This window comes from Daphnia pulex, chromosome 12 (genome assembly GCF_021134715.1).
Source record: "Daphnia pulex isolate KAP4 chromosome 12, ASM2113471v1".
Taxonomy (NCBI): domain Eukaryota; kingdom Metazoa; phylum Arthropoda; class Branchiopoda; order Diplostraca; family Daphniidae; genus Daphnia; species Daphnia pulex.
The window spans coordinates 8,738,857-8,760,583 of NC_060028.1; the positions used below are offsets into that span (position 1 = coordinate 8,738,857).

Consider the following 21,727-nt stretch of genomic DNA (forward strand, 5'->3'; position numbering starts at 1 on the left):
AGGGCCCCAAGTGGAAAACGGAATAAAAGACTCGAATACCAACGACACGAGAAAGAAAGAAGAAGCGGTTAGGACGACACATCATTTCTCAGTCGAGATTTGAGGGACGAATAAGAGCGCGCGCACTTTGAACCCACCTTTTTTCGATTCCTCCCAACTACTACTACCACTACTACTAGCTACTAATGTCAAGGTATATCCAAGGTCTGCTGTTGCTGCTGCATCCATCGTTGGGTTTGTTTTGGTTCCCCCCCCTCCTGCCATATCGTTTGGGAGAAAGGAGAAACACATTTCTCTGGGCAGAGAGCAGCAGCCGCCCCGCAGAGTAGTTGATGCACACGGTAGATTAGAGATGTTGGCTTCTATTCAGAGAGATTGAGCGAGAAACCCAAAAGCTGTATGGGCTGGAATCGACATTACAAACAGCCACCTGCCCGTCTCTCTGCCCAGCGAGAGAGAGAGGAAAACACATCTTCTGGTATAGGGAAAAGGGCAGCAAAAAAGCTTTTTCAACAGCAATGGAAAGAAAAGAAAGAAAGGAGAATGCCATCAAAAAGTAGGAGAAATCAAAAAGAAAAGGAAGAAGAAGAAGAAGAACAAGTCGAGAAATACAAAACAAGCACTCTTATTCCAGACTGGCCGGGACCGAGCAAAAGACGTGACCGGACTACGCTACTCACGACGTTCCTTTTTGGATCCCTCGATGGTCAAACTCACATTCACCTCCCCATCCCACCCATACCCCTCTCCTCATACCCTCCTGTATAGTATCCTACACACACGTCTGCAAAAGGGGAAAATAATAAAATAGACTTTTAAAAGCAAATAAAAAGAGAGAAACACAAAAAAATACAAGACGGGCAGAAAGAGAGAAAAACAATCGAGCAGATCGGCCGAAATCACGCTCTGCTAGAGCGATCAAAGAAAAAGATCTAAAGGATTTCTTCTTCTTTCTTTGCCTATAAACTCAAAATAACAACACGAACGCAAAGAAGAAGAAGAAGAAGGACGAGGATCATTTGGAGTGGTCTCGTGAGGGAATCACGGCCTACTTATAAAAAAATACGAATCAAATCCCCCCCCGATCCTGTACGTAACCCTCGCAATCTCCCGCCCAAACTGTAACGCAGTTGGAGGATATAATTCCCTTTTCGTTTTCTATATCTGTCCCGGATTTTGATTTCCCCCCCAAAAAATATAAAATAGTAGGAAGGAGAATGACAGGAAGAGACGTACAGCAGTTCACAATAACACAAAAGACCATCCCTTTTGCTGCGTAATGTGATTGACGGGAATATAGTCCCGGGCAGTAGTGAACGAAATAACGTTCACGCTGTTGCCGTGTAGTCTATGTGTGGCTCTTTTTTGTGGCAGCCAGAGGAAACCAATGGCAAAAAAAACCTCGCACACACAACAGAACAATTTGAATATAAATCGAAATATTTCCGTTCAACAGCAACCATCATCAAACTTGTCAATATTTCAAGGCGGCAGGAAGTCCGCGTTACATCGACGACCTGACCGACGCAACAACATCAAAAAGTCCCTTTTTGTCAGACGTGCACGGCTATCTGTTGTTGTTGTTGGACACATCTCCAAACAAATCAATTGTTAATGCGTAGAACGAATCACGGGAGTCACTACTACAAAGCGACTGTCATTTTCAGGCAGCAGCAGCAGCAGCGTCAGATTTTTTCGAGTTCATCGGTCACCCCGCACCGCAAGAGTTTGAAAAGGAGCTGCTGTTGCTGCAACAGCTCTGCTGGCATTGATTCCCGGCTGCCTCAGCAGTTGTGGCCGTCCTTTACTCCTTTTTCTTTCTTTTCTATTTTCCAAGGAGTTTGTTGTTGTGGCGCGTTGTTCTGCGACGGGGGGTTGTTTCAGTCAGGATCCCTCTGGTGACTCTCAAGACGTGCATAATCTGTCATTTCCCTGCGTTTTATTTTCTTTTCTCCTTCCCAGCGATAGCGGACGATCCGGACGAAAACAAAACGGGAAAAGAAAAAAAGACTCCCAACGGAGTTTGGCCCGCCCGGTACGCGCCTATACGCAAACCGTAGGCGACTCTGCCGTTGTGCAAGTCGATCCCAGCCCAGAGGAAGAAGAGGAGGAGGACGTAAGGTCAGACGGCGTCGTCATTGCCAAAGAAAGTGGAAGATTGCAGCTGCCGTAGGACAAACGAAACGCGTTGTAAACTTTCAAGGAGAAATAAAGCTCAAAGCGTCTTGATTGAATTGGCATGTCACTGCCTCTCTCTCTCTGTGGGTTCCCCCCCTCTCCTTTTCTCTTGTTGTTCTCCCGATAAGAGCAAAAGCCACGCGGGATTTGAATCGACGAAAATCAAAAAAAGGGAAGCCGAAAAATTTGGTGGAAAAAAAACGAAAAAACTCTCTATCTTTTTAATAGAATACTGAAAGGTTTTTTGTTTGTGTGTGTGTGAGGTTTTGTTTTGTTGGGTCCGTTTCGTTCCGGTCGGTCGGTCCTTCCAAACAATAGGCGGATATGGCCGTCTTACCAGCAGCTACTGATGCCGATTGCTGTTGTTGTTGTTGAAAAAAAAGTTGGCAAAGGACTTTGCTCTGCGATAGCGAAATCAGACATCCACAGGAAAAGAAAAACAAATCAAGCAAAGAGAATTCCTATGTAGACCGTCTCTGGTGACCACTGCGCCTTTTTTGCCCGTCTCTCATAGATTCCCGTCTCGACTTCTTTATCGTCATGGCGAAATAAAATAAACTCAAATAAAATAAATAAAAGGATTGCTGCTTTACTGTTTGATTGTGTCGCCTTCTTGCGCCATCCCACGTCATCAGAATAAGTAAATAGTCGCCATGTAATACCCGAGGACTCTCTCATCAGTCGAATCGGCAAGGGAGTCAGACCATCCGGTACTACGGAGGCTCAAACAACTGGCCCCCCCCCCCCCAAATGAGGATTGTTAATTAAAAGAAATCTCCGCTCCTCGTCTACAGAATAGCCATTTTTTCGTTTAGTACACTGTACTGATTTCGCCGTTAGCCGGACGAATAAAAAAGAAAAGAAAAAAGAAACGGGCGGGATTAAATCTCGGGAGATAGGCCCGTCGTCGTCGTCATAATAAAAAAAAAGAAACGAGGGGGGAAAATAAAAGGAGAAAAGAATGAAAAAAAAGGAGATCGTGAGCGGCAGTTGATGCGTCTCGGTATGCCGGGAGTTTGATTCGTGTCCGCTTTGAAATTTGGCGGATCTTGGCGTTTTTATATAAGTCGACGACGACAGAAAAGAATTGGAAGAAGAAAAAGAAAAAAAAAATTCCATTGACAATCCTCGTCCGCACCGGAACGGAAAAAGTCAAAAATCCCATTTTTCCCCTTTTCCGTCAAGTGAGAAAAAGGTGACGACGCACAACATCAAGGCCGAGAAACACTGAAGAATGTTTTCGAGGTCTTTTTTATATTCTCAACAACACACACACACACACAGAGAAAGAAAGAAGAAGAATGGACGTCGGTAGAGCGCAGGCTCAGCGCGTGCCATAGAACCTGCGGAACGAATCCGCCGGAGTAAGAAAAGAAAAGAAAAAGAAAAAAGGGTTGACGAAGCCTCGGCTGAGGAAAAGGCGGCGGCGGAGTGGAAAATGAAAGCGCAAATTGTTAAAAGGGCCCCCAGATACTTTTGACTATGTGTGGCCTGCAATCACGTTTAATAATCACACTGGCCCATTCATCCCGTTTCGCCAAAATGGGCATTCCCCCATCCCCAGAAAGAAAAAGCGGCGGCGGAATGTGGGCGGCCCGTCCAAACAAGAGACCCACAATTTCATTTTTTCCTGGAAAAAAAAAAAAGAATTGGGATAACCGGGGCGCCATTTTGCGACAATCAAACCGGATGGGGGGGAATATAGCCGAATGGGGATGGCAACTTTACTGGCTCTATATTCCCTGCATATATTAAGAGTAGTAGCTGCTGAACATACGCTCCGTCAAATTGAATCCAAGAGTAGACACGCGCGCCCTCGACGCCGTCAAAGGCGATGGGAAATTTGACGGCTGTTGCTACACTATACACCTCAGCTCGTATGGCACCCCTCACGTTATCGTTGCATAAAGGTAGTCGTCGTCTCCTGTACTTGTATGGAGATATATCCTATATACTACACCCAAGTCGCTCTATTGTAGTTGAAGCGAGCGAGTGAGCCGGCGGGGCTGGCCGGGGTAGGATCGATTCGACCGGCCGTTTTCGTGCTCAGGTGATGGGATCCCAAGAACCGCATGCAGCAGCAGCAGCAGCGGTGGACATGCATAACGAGTCTCACTAAAGAGAGTCAGATTTTAATATGCAAGCTGATCTATTTCGGCGGTTTGTGTACGTCTGCCCCCTACAGTATGTCCAGGCTCTCTTTCACGGTAGTTGGGCCTGGCTACTCTCTTCCATGCAACGACTTTTTTCTTTTTTTCGCGTTTCAATAATAAAAGAGTGCGCCATAAACTTCCCTCTCTCTGCCCCTTTCTCTGTTTCTCCTTGGGAGAGAAATAAGAAAAAGGAAAATGTGGGTTAAAATGATGAAATTCACTAACAATAATAACAAGGAGCAGCCCCGCCCTGAAATAAAAAAGAGTGGAAAGATGTCGGGCCACTAAAAAGCCAAACAACCAGAGAAGAAAATGAGAAACGATGAGATTAGATTAGATATTCCAGTTCATGCCGTTGAGTGTGTGTGTGTGTGCGTAGGCTGGGCCGGCCACTGGTTCCATCTCCTCCTATAGAGACTGGTATGGACATGGGAGCTGGTCGCTCGTGACTACTGGGCTCCAGTTGCGTTATGTTCTGCTGCATGTATTGTTTATTTATATTACAACACACACGAGGAATAAAACGTAAAATAAAATCTAATAAAATAAAATAAAAAAAGTACAACACCAAAAAGAACTGGGTGGATAGAGCGGGGGGAAAGAGAGAAAGGCAACTCCAGTCCAGTCTAACGGAGCCCAGCACGGACGGAGCTGCTGCTGAAATATTACGAGCCCCAAAATGAAAATGAGAACTTTCGGTTGTTGGGAAGGGGGGGGGGGGAAGGAGCACACACAAGAGAAATGGAAGCTCCATATCGTTTATGGTCGCGATGAGACCGCAGGAGCCGTGAAAGTCTCCTAGCGTCCAGCTTATACTATACGGCCCTGGCGGATAAGAGCCTCCGCGGCGAGCTCGTGACACGCTATACGCCGTGAAAGGAGAGGGGGGGGGGGGAAGGGAATGAATATACACGCCGACTATAAAAACTAAACAAACTCTACTATATCCTCTACATTTATACTAGTAGCTGCTAGCTAGCAGGAGCCGGAGCAGCAGCACTAGTGCCTATTGTTTGTTTCATTTCTTGACGTAGGAGCCCAAAGCAGCAAACGTCAAAAGGCCGCCCCGAATAGCTGAGAGAGAGACTAAGGAGCACGAGGAGCGGGAGGGGGGTCATACAAGTCGCCTGAGCTATGGCAATCGACGTCTATACTCGGCTAGTCGACGTTAACATTGTCGTGTCATCGCTCCTTGTCTCTCTCTCTCTCTCTGTCTGCTTGTGGCTATATTGTCGAGGGGGGAGAGAGAAAGGGAAAGAGTCAGATGTCGTCGGTTTTGTATATACGAGCACGACCCGAATGTTGACCGCAATGCAGATCGTTCATACCACTTGTGGTCCGGCTCCTGCTCTGTATGCCTATAGAACGTTATAGGCTCCTACTACTCGTGAACCCCTCGTCTATTCTCCTTCTTCTTCTGTCCAACCTCTTATTTGTGAGGGAAAACACGGCCAGGAATGATGGCCGGCCAGCCAAAGGGAGGGCAAGGGGATAGAGGAGGAGGAGACCCATCAGCGTGATTAGATCCCGGGCGACCACTTCAATACAAACAGAGAAACGTCACCGTCCACGACGACGACGACGTCCCAGCAGTTCCGCTGGGCAATCAAATTAAGAATAACGCAATTTTTCGACCAACTTTATCTTGGCCGTCCTTTGTGCATTTTTCATCTCTCTTTTTTTTTGAGGGAATTTTCCAGAGAAAATTGGCCCGTATTATTCACGAGGCTCCCGCATTTCCATTCCCCCCCTTTGCCTCCCATTCGACATTGGGCGTGTAAATCTTTAACGACTCACGACGTTCGAGTATCGCAACGGTCGGTTCCTGTTTGGAAAAGAATCGAATTATCAAATGGAGCGAAGGGATTTTCAAAAATGGGAAAGGAGAAGAAGAAAGGAGATGCAGCTCGGACAACCCGTAACCGAATTCAAGCCGCTCCTTTTTTATTTTGCCAACCCATGCCCGGCCTCCCGCTGCGCCGGACGTCGTTTTATCCTTGGCGAATCAAACCAGCAACGTCCATTTGATTTGAGGCGAGGGGGAAAAAAGAAAATCCATTGGCATTTGCCTTCTTATTCTCCGGCAAAAATAAGTGGAACAGAGAGGCTACGCAATCGGTTGATTCTTGACGCATAATCATATAGGAGCCCAGAAGGGATCCGCCGCCGTCAAATGGGAATTTGCGCGTAGGAGAGACTTAGGATGTTGGCTATAAGAAAGTGGTCGTCCAATATTGAATGCGAATTTTCAGCCACTTTGACAACGCATTTTCAAAAAGGGCAGGCAGGCCAACGACCTTTTGCCATTCTTATTTATTCAAAAAAAAACTTTTAATGTGCACGCCCAATACACCGGTAAATGTCAAAAAAGAAACTCTGCCATGGATTCATTGATTGGCCCGTCACTCCTGCACGTGTGCCTAGCTTCTTCTTGGATTCACTCGGATTCACTCGACCCAAGGAACTCCAAATCGGACCCCGAAAAAAAAAAAGAAACGAAAAAGAAGTAGGAGCAGCTCGATATCATCTAACGAATATTTGTAGGCCGATAAATATCCATCGTGATAAAGTTGAATCTTGCCATCTCGCGTGATACGAGAACATATCTATATTCCGACGTTATTTTTTACGGAATCAAATGATTCGGAATTTTGATCAAAAATAAAAAAAATCCCGATGGCTCCTACAGACGCGATTCGAACGTTTCGAAACGGCCGGCAGCAAGAAAATGAAAATTGTAATTTTTCCCCTCCAAAAAAACCCCCAAACTTTTTTTTTTTTAAATAAGCAAAGAAGCGTTGGAAAAACAAAAGAACCCAAGACGGCCATGTCGAAACCCCGGAGCGTGCCGGCTGGGCCGGAAGGGGCGCCCAGTCGACGTCGTACGCCTTTCAACACCCAACCGAAATCAAAAAAGAAGAAGAGAAATTTTCGACATTCAAGAAAAAACCTGGCGAAAGAAACAGAGGGGGAGTAGTAAATGGAAGGAAAGATCATCACACGTGCCACTTGGTTGTGTTGGCACTAAAAAAGAAGAAGAAGAAGAAAGACAACACGCTGTCAGTCCTGTCGCGTCACGTTCGTCGGGTAATTTACTTGTAAAAATAAACGACAAAGCCTCGCAGACTCCCACTAGAGAGACTCGGACTGGAAACGGATGATGAGTTGCGTCCTTGTGTACATTGTAAAAGGGACGTGGACAGGACCTTTTATCATTTTCTACAAGTCAACCCCCCCACCAAAAGAAGAAAAAGAGTTTGTTAAATCGTCCTACCTCTTGTTGTTGCTGTTGACGACGATTTAACTCATCATTGGAGAGCTTTCAATTGCAAAGTGCTGCCGAGTTGCTGGGCTGTTTGTTGGCTCTCTCCAATCTAAAAGAAGAAAAATAAAAAAGAGAATAAGGAAATGATTTTTCTCGGTGGAAATAAAGTTGGTGGCCACGTCAAGTTGTGGCTTGTCAAACAGTGGGGAACCAGCAGACAAGACTTGGACTTGTGTGTGAACCATCGGCACTGAGTTGTATTGTTAGAACCATCTGACATAACTATAGCGGGAAGAAGGAAGAAGAAAAATGCTGCTGCTCCCGAACTGTCTTCCCGCAGCTGGAAAAAGGTGAGTTGAGAAAGGCAGTCCCAACTAGCGGGCAACTAAACTACACTATATCCCAGCAGGAGGCTTCTGTATAAAGGTCTGTTTCAAAGAGGATGAAAAAAGAATTTCCATCTCCTTACAAATAGCATTAGAGAAAATATATCTATAAGAGAAAAGGAGAGCGAGAGAATAAGACGGGCGGGTGGAAACCCGCAGAGAGTCGACGGCCAGCAGAAGAAGAAGAAGAGGGCGCATTCCTCCTCTACTACAGTCGATGTGGTGTGTTGTTCGGCTCGATATACAACAATAGGCATCATTCTCTATAGGCTGGCTGGCTGCCGTAGCTACTTTGTTGCCGCAGACTACGGCCGTAAAAATTCCAGAGTTATTGTCTCGTGTGTGTGTGTGTTTTGTTTTGTCGTGTAAAACGATCAACTGGCGTTTGAAATTCCGGGATTAATGTTAACAACAGAACAGAACAGAGCAGAGAGAGACGCACGACGAGCTCGGGCGTGATCATTTCCATTGCTCATCCCTTATTACCTCGTCTACGAAATGCCAAGCGGCGGCGGGAAAATCTTTTGAGCTTCCGAGTTTAATGGGTTTTCGCAACTTGAAAGTAGGACGCGCCAGCAGCAGCGGTAGCAGCCAGCGCCAAGGATTCTCGATTCCTTTTGCTTCCCACATCCGATTAGGATTGCTCCTCTTCGCTGACTACAAGACCCAATAGACTACACAGCATGCACCGAGTTCATTTCAGATGAGACTGCAAGAGAAGAAGAAGAAGAAAAAGAGAGTCGACCAGTTAGGCGATGAGAGAACGAGAGAGAACGAGAGAAGGAAGGAGAGAATTTGTACTTTCAACTTGGGGATTCCGACAGTTGGAGGAGGACGATAGAAAAGCCTTTTGCTCGCTCGTCGGCTCCTGCTCCATTATTCAGTGAGGTAATTAGCTATATAGAATGTTCCGTTGCCCCCTCCCCCACTCCCGCCCGTCTCTAGCGGGAGCGGGAGGGACTAGTGGGGGGGGGGGGAACAGGAGGGAGGGTATCATATCTATTCGCCATCTCTGCGTCTAATAGGAGGAGAAAGGAGAGATAGCGTGTGCCGTGCATATTTACAACGAGCAGCGCGTAGGAGGAAGGAAAGGAAAGGAAGGAAAGGAAGGAAAGGAAGGAAAAGAGGAAGGAACGCAAACCGAGACAGGTGCTCTCTTTCCCGTCGACTCTACAACTGTAACGACCTCGGCTGATCGAATAAACGTTCACAGTCTCTCCTTTTCCAGGCTAGGAGCGACAAGGGTGCGACTGGGGTGCCGTGCGGGGTTGTGGGAGGAACACGGGACACCAGGTGCGGCATCCTCGATCCCATTCGTGATCAGTGACCTTTTATTTCTTCTTATATTTCTCCTTCGATTCAAACCCACCACCGAAAAAGAAAACAACCTCTAAAATAGTCGACGGTAGTTCTAAAAACGACAGGAAGGAATTTTACTGCCCCCGCGGAATCCAGCCGAAACCAGATTAGGATTAGATGGGAAAAATCTTTCATCCATCATTCCGCAGAGGTGGAATGCGATTGCATTTATACAACTGTTCAATTTCGAAATTTTTTTCAAAAAAAGAAAAGAAAAGAAAAGAAAAAAAGATCAAAAAGAATGCGGCGCAAGAGAGAAAGTCAATTGACCGAACCTAATTTCAGGGATTTCGCTATATAGTCCCGCGCCGTGTGCGGGCGAAAGAGGCGAGAGAGAGGGCCCCCGTTTTCTAACCCCAAAGTCTCATTTCACGGTCAATTTACATGTCTGAATACAAACCAGTATATCGACTGCTGTGTGGGAGCAGGGGGAAATATGGTGCCGACTTGGGAAATGCATTTTCGGCAGAGAGAATTCTCTCACCGGCGGCGGCGGCGACGACATCGGCCGTTCCTATCATCCGACTTTCCTTTTTATTTTTTTTTTTTTCGATTTCCTCGCGTGCGCGATGATCCAACCCGTATTTTCTTTTTTTCACGCCGGCACAGTCGGTCGGTCGTCCATTGTTGTCTTATATTATTGGAGAAGAAGAGGCTCAAACGTCAGCTTCTTGGCGTGCTTTTTCTCTATTCATTTCTATTTTCCCCCGTCCATTTTTTAGCTTAGTCTTTTTTGAATGAGCCGGGAGGATCTTTTAAAAGAAGAGAAAAAAGAGCTTTCACGGCAGCAGCAGCAGCTTCTTCTTCTTGAACGAGGAAAGTAAAATTAGTTGTCCTAGTCGGTGGGCGGGAGTTCGCCGAAATGGCGCAAAGGCGTTTTCACGACGATGACGACGACACGGATACTGCACGACAAATAGTAGGCTATACAGTGAAAGGAATAACAAGAAAAAGGAGGCTCATTCAAATAATGATGATCAAATTTGTCGGTGCCTTATGCATGCATATATCCGAATGAATATTGTCTAGACATCGTGTCATCTGCCTCATCTCCATTTCCTATTGCCAGTCAGACGAATATAATGTCGACTTTTCCGTTGAAAAGGAGTTGAACAAGAGAAAGGGCGCGGTCCACAAGGAGGCAGCAGCACATATAGAAGCAGCAGTAGCAGCAGTAGCAGTAGCTACTGCACAGCCAGTCACTCAAGAGTCGCCCGGACTGAATAAACAATCATAAAAAAAGAAAAGGGAAAAAGGCTGCAGCTTTTCTTTCTTCACCATTCGACGAGCCACTAACGTCTCGCACGCTCAAAAAAGAAGAGAATGGTAGGGAGGAGCACGATCCGGCACCCAAGACTATGGGCTGGCCAGCAAAGGGGGCTATTTGCCACAGATCGAAATTGGCCTCTTTTGGAAAAAAATGTCCGAGTCGTGTGGGTCTGTGTTGGCAGGCTACAAAACCATCACACTCACACCCCACAGCCCTTTTTCTTTTCCACCGTGTGTGTACAAGGCCCAACTATACATGCACCAAGAATGCCACTTTATATTCGTTTTTTTTTCTCCGGCCGGAGCTTATAGAGTTTGAATGAGGACATTTCAATGCTGACGATACGACGTGAAAATGTTTCCCTCCTCCTCCCCATGTGTAGTTTGTCCAAAAAGCAAATGTCTACTTGAAAAAGAAAAAAAATCTTCTTGTGGGGCTCCTTTCTTTTTCAAACGGTTCGGGGCGTCAATAAGTATCTCCTCACAAGCCTATAGGGGTCAATGGCTACATGTGCTGGAATTTTTCGATGGAAGAAAAAGAGAAAAAAAAATAGTGGCGAATGAGCCACGGAATGTCAGCTGTAGATAAATTCCAGTACGTGAATGAAAGTAAATAACAACAAAAACATCCGCTGGGCAATCAATTCAAGACGTATAAACATTCAAATGTTGTTGTAATATATCAAAGGGAGAAAAAAAAAGATTGGATCAACTTGAAATCTACGAATTTCCGGAGCGGATCATTGAAATCTACTTTCCCTTTTTTCTTTTTCAAACGTGGAAACGTGTGTCGATGAAAGAAAAAAGGACCACAGTGGAACGTCTATAGATTTGAGGCCGTTTGACCCGGCTGAACTCGGAGGGGGGGCTTCCAATTTTGTGTGAAAAACAGGGCAAATAGTCGCGTCAGCTTGTAACATAACAAGGACAGCTCACAGAAGAAGAAGAAATAAAGAATCTGATTTAGGCGCTCCCACGTCTAGTCGGACGTAAGCAGCCAGCAGCCACCCTGTGCGACAATTGTTTCTACTATACGCCCAAGCTTCTTCTTCTTCTTCTTTTCTCCCCCTCACCCAAGAGTTTGGCTACATGAACACTGGAATATCCTGTGGACGGACGCCATATGGTGGCACCTCTGGCTGAAGCTGCTGCTGTGCTGCGTGTCGCCAATAGAAGAGAAGAAAAAATATCATTCCGAGAGAGAGAAAACGGTTGTCGTCTCTTCAACACAGTTGGGAGTGTCGGATGACGGCCTGGCGACAGATACACATCGACCGAGCCTCTTCTTCTTCTTCTTCTTCTAACCTTAACTTTTTGACCTTTTCTTCTTCGTTCTGTTTATCCAGAAGGCGACGAATAGCGAGGGCGGAGTCGCAAGGGGTCGACTCGCTCTATTAAGGATAAGAAGAAGAAAAAGAAAAAGACTTTTCCTTTTTTCTCTTTAGGAAGAGTTATCCGACTCGCTTCCTTCGCTCTCTCCATTCAAGCCTCTTCGCACTTATTCCAGCAGCTAGACCAAGATGATTCTCAATCACTAATACACAACGACGTCGCCTTGTCCCTCGCCTACCAGCCCATCTTCTCTCTAGAGAGGCCATGACTCGAAGATGTTTATTTTTTTTTTCAACCGGCATATTTGATACGTTGGGGGTGAATATTATAGGCCGAAAAAAGATGCAACCTTCCGTGTAGAGATTAACTATTCAATACTACTCCAGCACATTCACTTGGACTTTGCAGGGGAGGTTGAAACGGCCTAAATTTTCATTTCGTTTCGGCTACATTTCCCACTATTTCCGACCTTGCGGGAATTGCGGGAGTAAAGACAATTAACACACTTTGGCCGATGTAGATGGACTTTCTTGGGATTCGGCCGATTACGGGAAGAGCGCTAGAAAACGGTTGAAATGATTAAATCGAACGTGACACTTCTTTCCACGACGTTCCTAAAAGTAAGAGCAGAACAGGAGTCGTGTGCATAAACTTGGGCAAAGTTCGACGATAGTAGTTCGGGTCAAAGAGAACTTGACGGTAGCCTTTTGAAAAAATCATCACGTTTCCTCTTTTAGTTATTTATTTGATTTTGGGTCTTTTTGCATTGCTCAGCGTGCAGGTAAATGCAATTCGGAACGTTCTCCCATGCTCAACTGTAAATAAAAGAGACTCTGATGTCTGGAGCAGAGGGGCTACACGTTTATCGACTAATGTCCGACACCGTGCCCATAAAAGAGAAATAAGAGGAAACGCGGGATATTTTACTCTCGTTCCCGACATTCTAAAAGAGAGAGAGGGGCTGGGAAGACACGAGCTCAAGGAAGAAATCCATCGAAAAAACAGTAGACTATTTATGCCACTTGTGTGTATATCTAAGATAAAGCAGAGGAGAGAGAGCGAAGGGGGACAACGGGAAAAAATGGGATGAAAACGCTCCTAATGCTCTTACTACTTTATACAATATTACGACATAAAAAGCCTCGAGATCTCCCCCCTTCCTTTGGCTGGCTATATGCTTTCATGCATAGAGAAGCGAGCTAATTAACCTTTTATGTTTGCTACTGGGAGGCCACTATAGGAATAGACGACGGCGGGTTGAAGAGGACATTTTTCTTTCCCCTCCGTCCTTGTTGTTTTCTGCTCAGCACGCGGGATCGGCTAGTAGAGTAGGCCATAGACATAAAAGTAAAGAGATTGAAAGCCGTTGGTATATACACTACACTTGTTTCTCTCTTAATAGAAACAAGTTGCATACGTAATATCTAATATGGACGTATAGCACTGTACGCTCGCATAAAGATGCCGGATCAAAATGCAACAACGATGAAAGAGGGGCGGATGTAATGCAAACGCGCTGACACTGCGTTGTTGTTCTTTTGTTTTCGTCAGGAGCCTACCAAGAAAATGGCCGTCGTCATACTCTTTTTTCTGGGAATCAAGTAGCAAATGCAAAAAAGGCGGCCATCAAAAATAAATAAAGTCCCCCCCAGAGTTAATCCAGTTGGACGGCAAATAAACCGAGCGTGTTAAAGAGTCAGAGAAACTGCGTTTGTATAAATAAACGGGGGCAGGCGTCGTGTATAGCTCCAACCTGTCGGGATCGATTCAACCGTGAAACGGGGACACGGATCGGGAGAGAGAGAGACGCCGACGCCGCTGCCGCCGCCGCTGCTTCCAAGACACACATGTTTGTCTTTCCGGTCGCCAAAATTGTGTTGACTGTTTATCTACGGTCTCTCTATTTCTCTTTACTGTTCCGTGTGTGTGTGTGTGTGTGTTTAGACTTCCGCCGACCCAAAAGAAAAAGAAGATTTTTAGGTTCTTCTTCTTCTCCCTCAGCTGCCCCGCGTTTCTGTGTACAAAAACTCACATGACAACCGGTCGTATTTGAACGCTTTTCACTTTTGTTATCCGAGCCGTAACTTATCTGTTTGAGGTGGAAAAAAGAAAAAGAAGAAGAAAAAAATAACAAGTGCCTGAATTATTAGTTGCGATTGATTTCACTCGTGTGTTTTTTCTTCTTCTTCGCTGTACTCTTGTCGCTCCTTTTACAAGTCAAAAGAAAGAAGTTGAGTAAAGAAAAAGGGAAAAGGCGACGGGCCCGTGTTTGACAGGAGCACTTCCTGTCGTGTCTGCCCCAAATACACAACATATCCATAGATGTGGAGTAGTAGTATAGTAGTCGTCGTATTTATTGACATCCGCATGACAACGATCGACTTTTATTTTTAAAAAACTCTCTACCAACTCTTTTGCCTGCTTTCCTCTACACACAACATCTGGGCTTTTCCCCGAAGAGACTCCCTAGTCTAAATAACAAGCCAACGCAAATGACGCACAGCTCGGCGGCAGCAGCTAGTCTCTCCAAAAATGATTCGATTTTTCTTTCTTTTCGTTTCTTTCCTTTTTTTCGTCAGACGCTGGCACGAGAAAAGCGCGCCTGGAATGTTTAACCGTGCATTGATTATGATGGCGCTCATCTCTCTGCATCTTGTTCATTCACCTGTGCTTATTCTCCGAGATGTTGAAGTATTGCTCAGTGCTGTTTTGTATTTGTTCTCCCTTTTATCTCTTCGCCTCCCAAAAGGGAATAATAATCAGAGTGCGCATTCAACAGTTCCTCCTCCTACTCGCCGTGTGCCCTAGCCGCTTCAATGCCAACCAGCACAAGGAGCCATTTGCAATGCTGATGTAAAACCCCAAAAAGAGATAAGAAAAAAAGAGAGAAAAACTGCACAGACGAAAAAAGGAAAATAACTTGCTCGCTCCTTCCATGAGCGAGCTGTGTGTTACATATCTAATTGGAATGCACGACCGGGCGTATAGTATATATTTTCTCTCCCCGTGTGTCTGACAAGAGACGGTGGGCGGGGTTGAAGAAGAAGAAGAAGATAAAGGGAAATCGTCGCTGTGTTATAACGTTGCGATTCACGGCGATCGATGACCGCGGCAACAGCCCCTCTTTTTTTTTCCTTTCGGGGGTCCTGCCATACACACACCGCCCCAACGCCACCGAGAAAGCGATGCAATAAAAATACACACAAGGCCACCACCACCACCAGCAACAACAACAACAACAACAGGAGCAACTCGATCCCGACGATCTGAAAAAAAAAAAAAAAAGTAATTTCTCCTTTCTGCTGGCCCTCACCGGTGTAATAGATTGAGTTACCGATACTCGGTCTTTCCCTAGTCGCTCTCTAATGCTATTCAACAAGGAGAAATCGAATCTATAAAGAAGACAGGAGAAAAAAAAAATCTTTTTATTTTTCTCGACGGAGCAGAGTTTGGCTATTTTTATCTTTCGTTTCCCCCTTTTGTGTTTGTTCACTTTGCCGGGTGGTAGGATGGATGTTACTCGTTGATTGTTATATGGCATCTCGCTGTCTAGTCGCCTATTGTTCAACGTGCAGTATCCTATATATATATGGACGTGGATATTAGATGGCAACTAAGGCGGACAGGGCGTGTTCTACCCACGTCGAGAAATGCAAGAAATGTCAAACACCAATTGGGAGGATCAAACACACAACGGCGGGGAACAAACGAAAAATGAGACGGAAGAAGAAGAAATGACGATGATTTCTTTTTCTTCCTTTTCGGAACCCCCCACCTGGAATAAGGACAAGCGGAAAGAAAGAAAACGTTTGATGAGCTGATTATCGATCAAATAGGATAACGGAGAGGGCAAGAAAAACACGGCGAGAAATGAACTGCACGTCATTTCATTTGGAAACACAAAAAACAAAGGAAACAAAAAGAAAAAAAAAGCCATAGCAAATGACGTTATTACGACTCTACGGTCGTCGTAATAATCCGGCAGTGAGAGAGGAGAAAAAAATAAACGGAATAAAGTGGAACGAAATTAAATTAGGCAAAGGCAAGTCAGTCACTGGGTCGTCAACGTCTGGCGCCCCGTTGTGAAAATCGTCTCTATCTGGTGGCGGCCGGAAAGTGTTTTGAATTTGACTTTTTACTTTTCTCCAAAAACTATTACCAAAAAAACTAAAAACTATATTCGCCAGAGGGGTTGCACATAATAGCCCGCCACACACGGTCGGTGCAAAAGACTGGCTCTTGTGCTGCTGCTGTTGCTGCTGTTGCCTTTTGGCTGCGTGACTGCCCGTGTTAATGAGAAGGAGAAGAAGAACAAGTCCGACCCCGAGCCCAGCTATTCTCTTTCGCCCACTTCAAAATATTAAGTGCAGCCGGAGCAGCAGCAGCAGCAGCAGCACACGCCAGTCGATAATAATGAACAATAACTACCCCGACATCAAGCAGGCTTTTTGCATCGACTCCTGCACAGCTCCTGCCGTTGATGCCCGCCGGCTTATTTGCCTTCATACAATCCGGATGTGCACATGTAGATGCGAGATACTCGAGCTAAACTTTCGCCAGCCAGGCACACAGGGAGAGAGGAGAGAGCGAGGAACATTTTCCTCGCTCGTAACAAACGGCAGCAAGAATTAGACGTTCCGGCGGGATTATTTCTGATGCCCAGCGTTCAAACAGTCAAAAGAACCCGGGCAGCCAAAAGGGAGCCCAGCCACGCACAAACTGTTGAATAAAAAGAAATAAAAAACAAAAAGCCCTGCTGCCTGCCCGTCGTCTGCCAGTGCAGTTCAGTAATGATGGCTCACCCACCCAGCACAGTTCACGCACAATATCAACTTCATTAAAATGGGCTTTTTGTTTTTAGGACCAAATAGGGAAGAGGATCAATTTTCCCAGCCGTTTCATCAAATGGCCAACAGTACTCAATAAGCTGATTGTTCCTCCTTTTTTCTCTCGTTCATTGACGTCAGATCCGCATGGCCCCGGCATTTAAAGGGAAATACAATCAAACGGGACGACGACTATTTTCGGGTCTCTTTCCCGACCCGAGTCGCATTTCCAGCAGCGGCCTTCTATTTATACCCATTTTAATACGTATACGGCTTCTGTTTCAAACAAGTCAAAGAAAAGCAGACGGCCAAAGTCTTGTGGGTGGGTGGTTCTCCTTTCCTTTTTCGTTTGATGATGGAAACACTTGAAAACGGGAGCCCCCCGTTCGATTGGCACGACACGGCCAAGAAAAACAAAGAATATCAAAAAAAGAGAAGAGTAGCAGCAGCAGCAGCAGCAGACTCTCGGTAGCGGCAGGAGCCGATACCGATTCCTACCAAATCCAATTGGTATCGTTATGTAACCCCATCTCTCTCTCTCAGTCTCGATCGTCCCTCGTACGCTTACACCCCCACCCCACCCACCCCCCCAGTGTTTTTATTATTAGACGCTCTGGCAACGGTCGATAGAGCACACAAAGACACGACGTAGAGAGTAGTATAGGAGGAGAGAGAGACGACTGTTTGAGATTATTATGTATTCCCAGGAATCCCAATTCGCCCAAAATGTATAATCGGGTTATTATTATACAAACAAAGTTGATCTGTCTGCACAGACGAGTTTCTGTGTACGGACGATCCTTTCCAACAACAACAACAACAAAAACAGCCCCAAAAAATTAAAAAGAAATACACAGTATAAATAGCTCCCGGGGCGTTTACTTTTCTCGAGATGAATATTATCCTGGCAACTTGTATTGTATACGGGAGAAAAAAAAGGGGAAAAAAAGAAGAGCTTCCTCTTCTTTCTTTCTGTCTCTCTCCACACGCGACCGTGGGCGTCCGTTATTATTACGTCTATCTCTCTCTCTACACTGCTCCGTGATAGCGCCACTATACCGCTCGGACATGAGAGAAAAAAAGTTGCCCATATTTTTTATTGTTATATATGCAGGAGCAGCAGCAGCAGCAGCTCAGTTGTGTGTTTTGTATAAATTCAACTTTGGGTCGGCGGTTTATTATTATTCACCAGACAACGGGTTATATTATGTAGGGAAAAGAAGCTTCGGCTTATTTTTTTTCCCGTGGTGAGTTGTGCAGGGGATTCAGCATCAGTAGCACATACAGCACACGCACGCAACAATATAGATAATAATACAATCAACAACGGACGGGGGGAAAAGGGGGGAGAAAAAAAATCAGTCACACAATTTCCAACTTTTTATGGTACGAAGAGCCTAAAGCCGATTTCAAGCTTTGAAGAAAAAAATCATAAAATTATTAAATGCGACTCTTCTTTTTTTCCTCTTATCATTTGGAATGCATCTGTTTCTGGTCTATATAGACTCTCGGCTAGAAATGCAGTAGATCAAAACTCTGTCCAACTCTTTTTCTTCTTTTCTTTCCATTTCTATCCCCGTTGCCCTCACAGGTTCTTCTTTTGTTTTTTTAGGTTTTTTTACGATTCAAATTAATGACCAACGAGTATAGCGGGCTGCTCTACGATTTGGGGGTGCTTTATCTACGGCTGCCTTGCGTCATAAATCTCTCTCTCTCTCTCTCAAGAAAAGAAGACCAACTTTTTGTTTCTTCTTTTTTCTCCTTTTTCGATTAACAAGTTTCTGGCGCTCCTGTTATTATTCTTTCGTCTTTTTTTTTTTCATCATCAGACATTTCCAAGTCTAAACAACAATAACCCCAAACAATAAAAACAAAAATATAAGAGGTCCCAGGGAGGAGCAGAGCTGCTCTTCTTTGTGTCTGATTGTCGTCATCGTCCGTCGTCGCCACAATAATCATCATAACTGCGCGCAGAGTAGAGAAACAAGGAATTTGTTTCCCCCGCGTTTTTCAACTCGTCTAGCTCAATCCCGCGTGTCGTCCCTCCCTCCCTCCCATCCCCCTTCTAGTCCAACCCACATAGAAAATCTTTTTTATTATTGAGCAGAGTGGAACGTCGAGTCGCCCGATGATGTAATGACACACACACACACACACAACAGAGAGAATCTCAAATCTAGCCGAGGCAATTTGAGAGATACGAGAGACAAAAATCCAATTGAGCAAATAGAGAAGAAGAAGAAGAGAAGGAGAGAGGATGCTCAATCGAAAAGGCATGCTGGGCAACGAGCACTTGTCATTTGAAACTGCCGCCACAGTCGCGAGCGCTCCATCATTGGATTAGATTGGATGTGTATCTCTCAGTGCTCTCAAACGTTCCTCCTTAGTCCTCCTCCTCCTCCACCACCCCATTTTGCTCCTCAGCAGCCACTCTATCCCGCTTTCTCTCCCAGTGTTGTCTGTATGCGTTTGTGATTTACGGCTGTCAGTCAGTCGGTGGGTGCCTATCAGTTGGCTCTGGTGGTCGGGTCGAGTCGGGGTAGTAGGGTGTACCACCAAAGACTTGCCCCCCTCTTCAAATGTTGCTTCTTCAGCGTCTAATGTTACCGACGGGTTATGGCGCAAGGGGGTAGCAGCACAGAGGATTAAAAGAAAAACCGGTCGCGGAGATCGCACGACGAAAAACGCTGACACGAACTTCCACTCCGACTTATTACATTGAAATAAAAAAAAAAAAGTGGGGGATGAAAATGGGGTAAAGGGGGGAGTTGTGGGGCTCTGCATTCGAGACTAAAAGGTGGAGCTGTTCCGCTAGCCGTTGCGTAATCACATCAATCAGTTCTCTCTCTCTCCTTCTCTCAACTCGACGTAAATATACTTTGCCGGGGATCCAGTTGATCCATCATAGACGAAACTACTGTATATATACGTATATCTCTATACATGTACACTCTGTATAATCAGGCAAGGTGCTGCCGCAAAGCTACTGGTGGAAGCAGATGGATCAAGCGAAACACACAACAAGATTTACAGTTGAGAACGGGGGAGGAGGAGGGCTGGATCACACACACACGGCTACTAGTTGGAGAAGGCAGTAGCTCCTACGTGTACTATATCTATATAGCCCGGCCCAGAATAGCTTCTAATGGAGTTTGCCATCGGACAATATCGGATATGAATCCTAGACGGTTGCCTAGCGATGCTCGCGTGCGAACTCGGGATCAAAACAGCAGAGAAGAGAAAAAACAAGGAGCACCCCCCGGACAAACTGTAATCTCCTAGCCAAGTATCCGCCGTCCACTGGCTATAGATATATAACACATATATATATAGTACAGAGAGAAAGTAGCTAGAACTTATGACGTCCTGGCACTTCAATGGCAGAAAGCAGAAAAAGAAAAAAAAGGTCAAATTAGAAATAAAATAATAAAAAGACGTAAAAGAAAGTGAATGGCGTACAGCGGAATTAACTCATTAGTTTTGCCGGAACAAAACACTAGCGGGAAAATAGATTCATCTATCCCCCGCCCCCCCCCCCCCCCCTATACACAACAGGAGGAGAGTAAGGAGGAAAGCGGCAGCCCCGAAAGTCTCTCAAGATGCCAGGGGAAAGACAATATCATATCTAATATGGAACAAACGAACATTGTTGCCCTCGTCGCCATCGTCATCGCCGCTACATCTTTTATATAAAATAATAATAATAACGTGAATGGGGGGAGGGGGAGGGGGGAGAGGAAATAGAGAGATAGAGAGAAGGGTGGAAGGTTCTACTGGATATTGAATTCCACGGGAACTTTGCTGCTGCACTAATTAGACGCGTTGAATTACAAAGCATTGCTGGCCTGGCTGCAACAGGGAGAGAGAGAGAGAAAAAAAAAAGAATAAGACAGAGACGGCCTGATGATGATGGCTGGGTGGGAGCCCGACCATATTGCCAACGCGACAATTTTCAGAGCTCCAGAAATGTTGAATTTCCATTAGAGAGAGAGAGAGAGACAAACATTTCATTGCCAACGTTTCGTCGTATTTAGAAGTATTATATGTAGTGCCGAGACAACCGACGGGCATGATCAATATTACATCATCTCTACGTCTCATTCCAACTGCTCTTGTACTCCGGTGCTGCTCCAGAGGGGAGAGACAGAGAGAGTAGGAAGTCGAATCGAATATCAGAAGAAACTTTGGGGTAAAAACAGATAGAGAAAGAGAGGAGAGAACAATGTTGGGATTCCCGATAAACCGATACGTCCATGTATTATGCATGTTATGAATATAGAGGTACGCTCCACAGTGTCTGTGCATGGCACGGGTCGCTATTTTTCCACCGAAAAAAAAAAGAAAAAAAAAGTTTGTAGGGAACGACCACCACCGACCCGGACACACAGACAAGACATTGTCTATTCCTACGCATTGGAATCCGCGCTGCCGTGTCTGGCCGCCGCCCGCTGTTGAATCGGTTACATCGACTCGACCGTGTGTTTTCCGGGCAGAATGAAAAAGTAAAAAAGGGAAAATGAAAGATGGATCGACCTTCATCACGACATACCATAGGGCGAAAGAATTATTTCATCGAGTCGGGGTCCGGTCGGGGTCTATAAATATCGAAATTCTCACCATTGACCCGGGCATTTTTGTTTTTTCCCCCTGTGTATCGGCAATTGGCTATATTCGTTTTCCAGCTTCAGCTTCTTCTTCTTATTTCTTTTGCCTTTCACAACTCTCATCTGTTTGGGGCCGTCCCGTTCCCGGTGTTGTGTGTCCAACTGTTTTTCTCTCAACTGTGGGTGTCGCCTCAGTTTGGCCGTTCCGCTCCATCAAACCGACAGGCGGGCCAACAAGAGACGAACAGGACGGGCCGGTAAACGAATACGAAAGTTTGACAAGAGATTCAATTTCCTTTTTTTTTCCCCTTTTGATATATTTAGACGACATGAGCGAGGAGGATCCAAAGTGAAA

At 45.4% G+C, this 21,727-nt stretch overlaps 1 protein-coding gene across 1 annotated transcript in view; it reads right to left on the reverse strand.

Annotated features, from left to right (window-relative positions):
- LOC124209537 (teneurin-a-like) overlaps window positions 1-21,727 on the reverse strand; it is a 114,551-nt gene that overhangs the window by 78,944 nt on the left and 13,880 nt on the right. Inside the window, exon 3 of the mRNA XM_046607561.1 lies at window positions 7,606-7,705. The gene's annotated coding sequence lies outside the window, so the exon portion shown is untranslated. The remainder of the gene's footprint in view (window positions 1-7,605; window positions 7,706-21,727) is intronic.